Consider the following 8772-nt stretch of genomic DNA (forward strand, 5'->3'; position numbering starts at 1 on the left):
TTACATAATATCATTCGAGTTCCGTTAGGAATTTTTATTATGTCGAATAGCAATTGCAATACTTCCTTGTTCTTTACCATTAGAACGTAATATCTAGTGCCCCCGGGTATTTTTAAAACAAAAAAACGGGGGAAACCAATTAAAAACCGTAGTTCCCCTGATTAAGAAAAAAAACAAAAGATAATTCCTATAAAATTTTTGTTTTTCCCTCCCTTTCTTAATTGGTCATTTTAATTATTTTATGCCCCCCCCTTTTTGTATAAAACATTTTTCCCAAATTTTAATATTTGTTTTTGTCCCCCCCCTTTTAAATTTTAAAAAAATTTATATTAAATGAATTTTTTTTTTTTTTACCACGGTTATAACTAAAAATTTATGTCCCTATTTATAAAACCCTTAAACTAGTTTTCCCCAAAAAATTTATATGCGCCCCTTATAAATCCCCAAATTTTTTATTCTATTTTTTATTTGTGTTTATTAAAAACTTCAAAAAAGGTTTATACCTATATTTTATTCTTATTTCCCCCATCTTTTTTCCCAAAAAAAAAGGTTTTTTCCAAAAAATTCGTTTTTTTTCCCTTTTTTATAAACTTCAACCTTTATATGTATGCCCGCCCATTTTAAAAATATTCAAAAAGGGTAAAAAATTGTTTTCCCTTTTAAATAAACAAAAGAAACCTATAAATATTTTTTTCCCCCCTAAAACAAAACAACGGGTTTTTCCTTTTTTTTTTCCCCTCCCATCTAAAACTATAAAATGGGTTTCCTTAAAATATTTGTCCCCCCCGCCTTTTTATAGAACTATCCCACGGGTTTATATCCTATATAATTTTCTGTATTTTCCCCGCCATCTTTTAAACTATAACCCTTTTAATCCTTATAATATTCTTAGTGTCCCTTCCAAAAAAATTTTAAAAACTTTTTTTTAAAAATGTCCCGGTTTTTAAAAAAAAAAACCAATTTTTTTTTAATTTATATTTTTGTAGTTCCCCCTGCCTCTAAAACTTACCCAAAGGTTTTATTCCTATAAGAATTCTGTTGCCCCCCCTTTAATAACTATAACAAGGTTTTTTTAATAATATTTTTTGCCCTATTAAAACAAAAAAGGTTCGACCTTATAATATTGTAGTGTCCCCTGCCACTATAAACTATAAACCCAGGTTCTTTCCCCCTTATAAAGTCTTTGTCCTTTACTTAAACAAAAAAACCTATTTAAATTCCTATATTTACGGGTTTCCCTACTAAAACTATCACAATTTTTTATCCATATTTTTTCTTATTTCCCTTTAATATTCTACTAGGCTCTTTCCCTTTAAAAATTTAGTTCCCCCCTTTTAATAAAAAGGTTTTCCTATAAATTTTTTTTTTCCCCCTTTTAACTTCCAAAGGTTTTCTAAAAAACTTACCCAATTAGAACAAAAACAAGGTTTTTTCCATAATGAATTTTTTTTTTATTCAAACAAAAAGGTTGGGGCCTTATAAAAAAAATCCCAAGTGTCCCCCCCCAAAAACTATACAACAAGGTTATACCTATATTTAATATTGTATGTCGCCTGAAAACTAAAAAAAAAAAATTTTTTTCCCCCAAATAATTGTAGTTCGCCTCCATTTTAAACTATACCACAATTTTATACCTATAGAAATTCTGTGTGTCGCCTGCCATCTAAAAACTATAACCAAGTTCATGCCCTAGAATAGCTGAGTCCCCCTCCACTAATACATAAAAGGCCCCTTTAAATAATAGTTGTATGTCCCCTGCATCTAAGAACTATAACCGGGTTTATATCCTATATAATTTTCGGGTGCCCCCCAAAAAAAATAACCAAAAAGGGTTTTATTTATAAATGTTTGTGGTTCCCTACTAAAAAACTATCCAACAAGGGTTTCAAACCTATAGAAAAAACTTTTTTCCCCCTATTTAATACCCCGGGGTTTCTGACTAAATATTTATCCCGTTAATCTATAAAATAGGTTTTTCCTTTTAAAATACCACCCTTACTATAATAAAATTTTTTTAATCCTATAAATTTTTGGGGTCCCCAAAACAAAAACTAAAACCCCCCCAGTTTTATCCTATTTAATTTTCTGTGTGTCGCCTCCCATCTATAAACAAAAAAAGGGGTTATTCTTAAAATATTCTGTTTCCCCAAATTTAAAATTAACCCCAAAAGTTTATTCCTATATAATTTTTTGTGCGCCCCCTTTAAAAAAAAACCACAAGGTTTATATCTTATTATTTTCGTGTTGCCTCCATCAAACTAAAACCAATTTTTTCCTATAATGTTTTCCCCTGATTTTCCCCATTTATACTATACAAACCAGTTCGCCTATAAAAAAATTTATTCCCCCTTCATAAACTATAAAAAATTTCATGCCTATAAATTTATTCCCCCCTTCAAAACTAAAAACTAGGCTATCTATAAATTTTTGATCTATAAAAAAAAAGGGGTTTTTTCCCTTTAAAAATTTTTTTTATTGTATCTATATAAAACCAAGGTTTCCCCCTTATAAACTTACCCGTTAAAACCATCAAACTAGGCCTTCCTCTAAATACAATGGGTTTCCCCCGATCTATGCCAAAAATATTAATTTTATTTGTAGGGGCCCCCAAAAAAAAACCCAACAATTTTAAACCAATTTATATCTTAGGGCCTTTCCCCTCTTAAACTTAAAAATTTTAAATTCCCCCAAATTCGGGGGCCCCCTATAACTAAAAAACAATTTTTAAATTCCTTAAAATATTTAGTGTCGCCCCCTATAAACTATAACACAAGGTTTTTTTATAATTTTTATTTGGGGTTTTAAATTAAAAATTCAAATTTTTTAAAAAAATATTCCCGGGTTTTCCCCTTTTAAACTTACCACAATTCATACCTAAAAAATATTCTGTAGGTCGCCTCCATTAAGAAAATAACCCAGGTTAAACCTTTAATATCTGTATGTCCCCTGCATCTAAAAACAAAAACAAAAATTTTTATACCAAAATACTGGTGCCCCCCCCTTAAAAATTAAAACAAGGTTTTTATCCATATTAAAGTCGGGTCCCCTGCCCATCTATAAACTATAAACAAGGTTTATTTTATTTTTTTTTCCCCCCAAAAATTAACCAAGGTTTATATTTTTATTTTTTTTTTTTCCCTTTAAACTTTTACCAAAAAAGGTTTCATCCTAATTATCAAAAAGTGCCCCCCTTCATCTTAAACAAAAACCCAATTTTATTTTTGTTATTTTATTCCCCCCATTTAAAAATTTTTTTTTTTTTTTTTTTTTTAAATATTCGGGTTTGCCCCCTTTAATAACTTCAAACAGGTCTTTTCCCTAATAATATTGTTTTTTATTCTTAAACCTTAGTTTACCAATTAAATTCTTTTTTATCTATTTTCAAACTAGGCCTTTCCCAATAATATCTTTAGTGTGCCGCCTTATAAATAAAACACACAAGGTTTTTACCTTATTAAATTCTTGTGTCGCCTGCCATCTAAAATCCCAAAAGGTTTATACCAAAATAATTCGTGTGCCTCCCTCTTTAATTAAAAAGGTTCATACCTATAGTAATATCTTAGTGTCGCCGCTCTATAGAACATAAACATTTGGGTTTTATATCCATATTAAATTTTTTTCCCCTTTCCATCTATAGAACTATAACACAGGTTTTATCCTATATAATTTTCTTGTGTCCCTCCCTCTTATCCCTATCAAACAGGTTTTCCCTTAATATATTTGTAGGTCCCCCCATCTATAAACTATAAAACGGGTTTTTTCTTTTAATTTTGGGGGTAGTTCGCCCCCATTATAAATAAAAACAAGGTTTAATCCTTAAATTTTCTGTAGTGTCGCCTGCCATCTATAAATTTAAACACAAGGTTCATACCTATAGAATATCTGTATTTGCGCCTCCATTAAAAAATAAAAACTATTTGCTTTCCTTAATATAGCTATACCCCCATCAAAAAAAAACCCAAAGGTTTTAAAACCCTTAAAATTTATCATTCCCTCCTTATAAACTTCCCCACAATTTAACCTTTTTAAAATTTTTTCCCCTGCCTTTAAAAAAAATTACCCAATTTTTATACCTTCCCCAAAATTTTTTGTAGTGTGCCCCTCTTTAAATAAAAATTTAAAATATCCATATTAATATTCTGTGGGTCCCCCTGCCACTATAAATTTAAACACAGGTTTATCCTATAAAATATCTGGGTTCGCCTGACATCTATAAAATAACACAAGGTTTACCTATAATATTCGTACCCCCTCCATCTATAAACATAAAACTAGGTCATTCCCTTATATATCGTAGTGTCGCCGTATCTTTTAAAAAAAAACACAGGTTTATATCCTTTTAAATTTTCCGTAGTGTCCCCGCCATCTATAAACTTACACACAAGGTTTATATCCTTTTTAATATTGTTTTCCCCTCCATCTATAAACTAAAAAAAAGGTATTCCTTAATAATTTCTTTTTCCCGCCCCTTTTAAAACAACCTTTTTTTTCCCTATAAAAATTTTTTGGTCGCCTCATTATAATTAAACACGGGTTATTCCTAAAAATATTTTGTGTGCCTCCATCAAAAATTTATCCAAAAATTTTCCTGTAGTGTCGCCTGCCATCTATATAACTATACACACAAGGTTCATGACCTATAGTAATATTCTGTAGTGTCGCCTGCCATCTATAGAACTATAAACACTAGGTTCATATCCTATAGTAATAGTCTGTAGTGTCGCCTGTCATCTATAGAACTATAAACACTAGGTTTATATCCTATATTAATATTCTGTAGTGTCGCCTGCCATCTATAGAACTATACACACAAGGTTTATATCCTATATTAATATTCTGTAGTGTCGCCTCCCATCTATATAACTATCAATACTAGGCTCATTCCTCTAATAATATTCTGTAGTGTCGCCCGCTATCTATAGAACTATAAACACTAGGTTTATATCCTATATTAATATTCTGTAGTGTCGCCTGCCATCTATAGAACTATAAACACTAGGTTCATATCCTATATAATAGTCTGTAGTGTCGCCTGCCATCTATATAACTATAAACACTAGGTTCATATCCTATATTAATATTCTGTAGTGTCGCCTGCCATCTATATAACTATACACACAAGGTTTATATCCTATAATGATATTCTGTAGTGTCGCCTGCCATCTATATAACTATACACACAAGGTTCATGATCCTATAGTAATAGTCTGTAGTGTCGCCTGCCATCTATATAACTATACACACAAGGTTCATGACCTATAGTAATAGTCTGTAGTGTCGCCTGCCATCTATATAACTATAAACACTAGGTTCATATCCTATAGTAATAGTCTGTAGTGTCGCCTGTCATCTATAGAACTATAAACACTAGGTTTATATCCTATATTAATATTCTGTAGTGTCGCCTGCCATCTATAGAACTATACACACAAGGTTTATATCCTATATTAATATTCTGTAGTGTCGCCTGCCATCTATATAACTATCAATACTAGGCTCATTCCTCTAATAATAGTCTATAGTGTCGCCTGTCATCTATAGAACTATACACACAAGGTTTATATCCTATATTAATATTCTGTAGTGTCGCCTGCCATCTATAGAACTATACACACAAGGTTTATATCCTATAATGATATTCTGTAGTGTCGCGCGCCATCACCTTACACTTACATTCGAAATCCAACGGTCACGTTCTCGATGGATTAGACGACTGCAGATTTGTCTCATATTTTCTGTTTCGCGTATTGTGTTACATAATTGTTTACCATTACACGTTATATATAGATTTCTATTACAAATAAGGTAACTTTTACTGCTAGTCATCTGGTTTTAAAAAGTTTCAAAATGCTTTTTAATGCATATCATACCAACGAGTTGTTTAAAAATGACCATGAAAGCATAATAGTCAACAATACATACATAGTGACCAGGGGTTTAACCGATAGATAGGTATAATACATACATCTTCATCTGACCCGAATGATCAGGATGACTTATAGCCATCTGTTTCGTCCGTCGTCATACGACATTTGATGTGCCCCTATTAGCCAATACGCGAGGCATGTTAGGAGAAATTGAGAAATCAAGCTTTAATATTCTTCTCCCATTAGGCAGATTTCAGCAAAATTTGTCCTCAAACATTTGATCGGAGATGGCAGTCATTTCCTGAATAAATGAGGCTGGCTTGGCCACTGGAGATAGCAAGATGGGGCCCAAGTATTATATATCCAAACTTTGGTGTTGACATTATTTGGAGATTATTATCATTTCTTTAATAAATGAACTCATTTTGACCCCTGGGGACAGAAAGTTAGGACCCTTTGGGACCGAAAGACAGGATCCAAAAATTGGAACTTACCTAAAATGGTGCTTTAACAAGCTAATCATCCTATAATACAAAAAATGTAATACCTTTTAAGACGATAGGCCTCTTATTTCTTTAAATCTTGAGAAATATAATAACTTATAACAGTTGCTCGTATTTTTACTATATCTTATTGCAAAATGTAATACATGTAAGCAATTACTGAGTAAAATAACAACTTCGCTAAGAAAATAGCTTCAATCGGTTTGCATTGAAGGCGATGACTTCAATGAGGTGAAACCAACTGATGTTGAAAAAGAAAGTACCTGTCGCTCCAAACAACTTATATAAGATGCTGCTGAAATGGTTCGTCAAAGAAAGGAATAATATAACACCAAACAAAATCTGCAATCGAGGGCAATTAAATTTCGCGAATTTAACTGACCCCAAATAATTTCAACTACAGTTCAACAGGTCTTCATTACTCTAAATCCTGAAACTAGATTACCACGAAAAAGTCGTTAGGCATGATAACGCGAAAATAAGTTTGTTTGCAGTATTTTACGGGGAAAAGTTATATCAAAGTTACAATTACTTCAATAATAACCCAGCAGTTGATATTTTAGAGGAATGGAACGTAATCATAATGTTTTAGATGGTCGTGAAAATGTATGTAATTTTATAAGTGTAGATGGAATTGTTAAGAGTTCTATACGTTCTATGTTTACTACCTTTCAGTAACGTATAAAAGAGGGTACAAGTATGTGTATGTTTTGAGAGTTTGAGAGAGCCAAAGTGATACGGCGAGACAATATCATAAAGTCGTTCGATGTACTTATTTCATTGATAAACAATGACACTTGGAACTATTCTACCTGCTGATAATGCTGTCCTATAGCCTATATTTGTATGTATCATTTAGCATTGTCTTCAATTGCCCTGAGTACAATATCATAGTTTTGACAATCTGACTATATCAAGTTGGGTTTTTTTTCAAAGATGACTCCTTTTTTTTTCTATTTTGGCGTTTTGATATCGCATCCATGACTATTAAATGTATAGTATGCAATTTGACTAAATACTAAAAGTGTTTCTACAGCAGATAGATATATAATACACACAGTATTTATCTTTTATATGCATATTCATTAATACGTGGATGCAGTGGTTGAAGGAACCAGAACGATAGTAGAGCTGACAATGGTATGAACTATTGGAATAAGCACAAGTGTGTGATCTTTGGTTACCTAAATCAGGTAACGTAATAATATGGTTTCGTGAATGACTGTTTTTATGAGTCTATATTTTTCTCTGATGATTTCGAAATTCTGTCAAAATCAGTTTTGTCTTGTGAATTAAATCATTTTCTTTTTTCCCTTCACGTTTTTATCAAAAATTCTAATTGAAAAAAAAATGAATATCACGTATTATTTTATTAAATTTGATATATACTAAGGCGATTTCTTTGATGTGGCCGTTCTTACGTTGTTTGACGATTGAAATAATTTGTCATTTGTACAGTATATATACTGTCTACTGATGATCGTTTTATTGACGCCATCTTCTGTACTTAACATGGAAGTCGTTTCAAAAGCAAAGATTTAATTTGGCAACGCTAAGGGAAACATATTTTGTAAATTAAGTTTTTTTTCGACTCACAACAAGAACGAAATTTATTTTGACAATTGTAATGAAAACTCAATTTAGTTTAGTCTTCAAGTTCTAATATATGAAGGATAAACGATACCTAATAATGATGATAATCATGATGTGTGATCATTATAATTGTATACACGTGTTCTGTGTCACAGGGACTTGGCACCTGGTCCATTTATATTATGTTATAATACATATAATTAATTATTATATATGTACTGTTTGTTGAAGAGCGTGGGGGTCACACTGCTCCGTTTGTGTTTGCTGATAGAGCTTTACAAAATATTGGCGTAAAAGTTGTTGTTTTAAAACTTAAGATCATTGCAATAACCTGACATGAAAAGAGGAAAAACTTTATTAATCACGTTAAATATATATGGAAATGTTGATACATGGTAACGATAAATTCATTAACACTTTAAGTCGTGTAATTCCATGATTCGTTATATACTGTATTATATATAAATATACCGTATTGTTGTAGTTAAACAAAAACAGTGTTTATTACCCTACTCAATAAGTCGATCATACACCGACGTTCTTTTGAGATATTCTGAAATGACACGTATTGTGATGCGAAGAGTGCCTATTCGACAATTGATATAGATTTATTATGAAAAGCGTTAAGAGTGTTACATCAGCATTCTTTCATATTAACTTATCTTACATTCTGTAACGTCTAACTATAGTATAAGACAAGAATATATAATTTTCGAGACAAATAATAAAAGAGAGTATCGAGTTGTAAAAAACAAAAACAAAATCTACAAACACCGAATCGTAGCTGCAAATGATGATTACGCAAGGCT

At 31.3% G+C, this 8772-nt stretch overlaps 1 protein-coding gene across 2 annotated transcripts in view; it reads right to left on the reverse strand.

Moving 5' to 3' along the window:
• Window positions 1–8772, reverse strand: part of LOC117331786 — a 69910-nt gene that overhangs the window by 49734 nt on the left and 11404 nt on the right. The window lies entirely within an intron of this gene.

Source organism: Pecten maximus, chromosome 7 (assembly GCF_902652985.1).
Source record: "Pecten maximus chromosome 7, xPecMax1.1, whole genome shotgun sequence".
In the NCBI taxonomy this organism is placed as follows: Eukaryota; Metazoa; Mollusca; class Bivalvia; order Pectinida; family Pectinidae; genus Pecten; species Pecten maximus.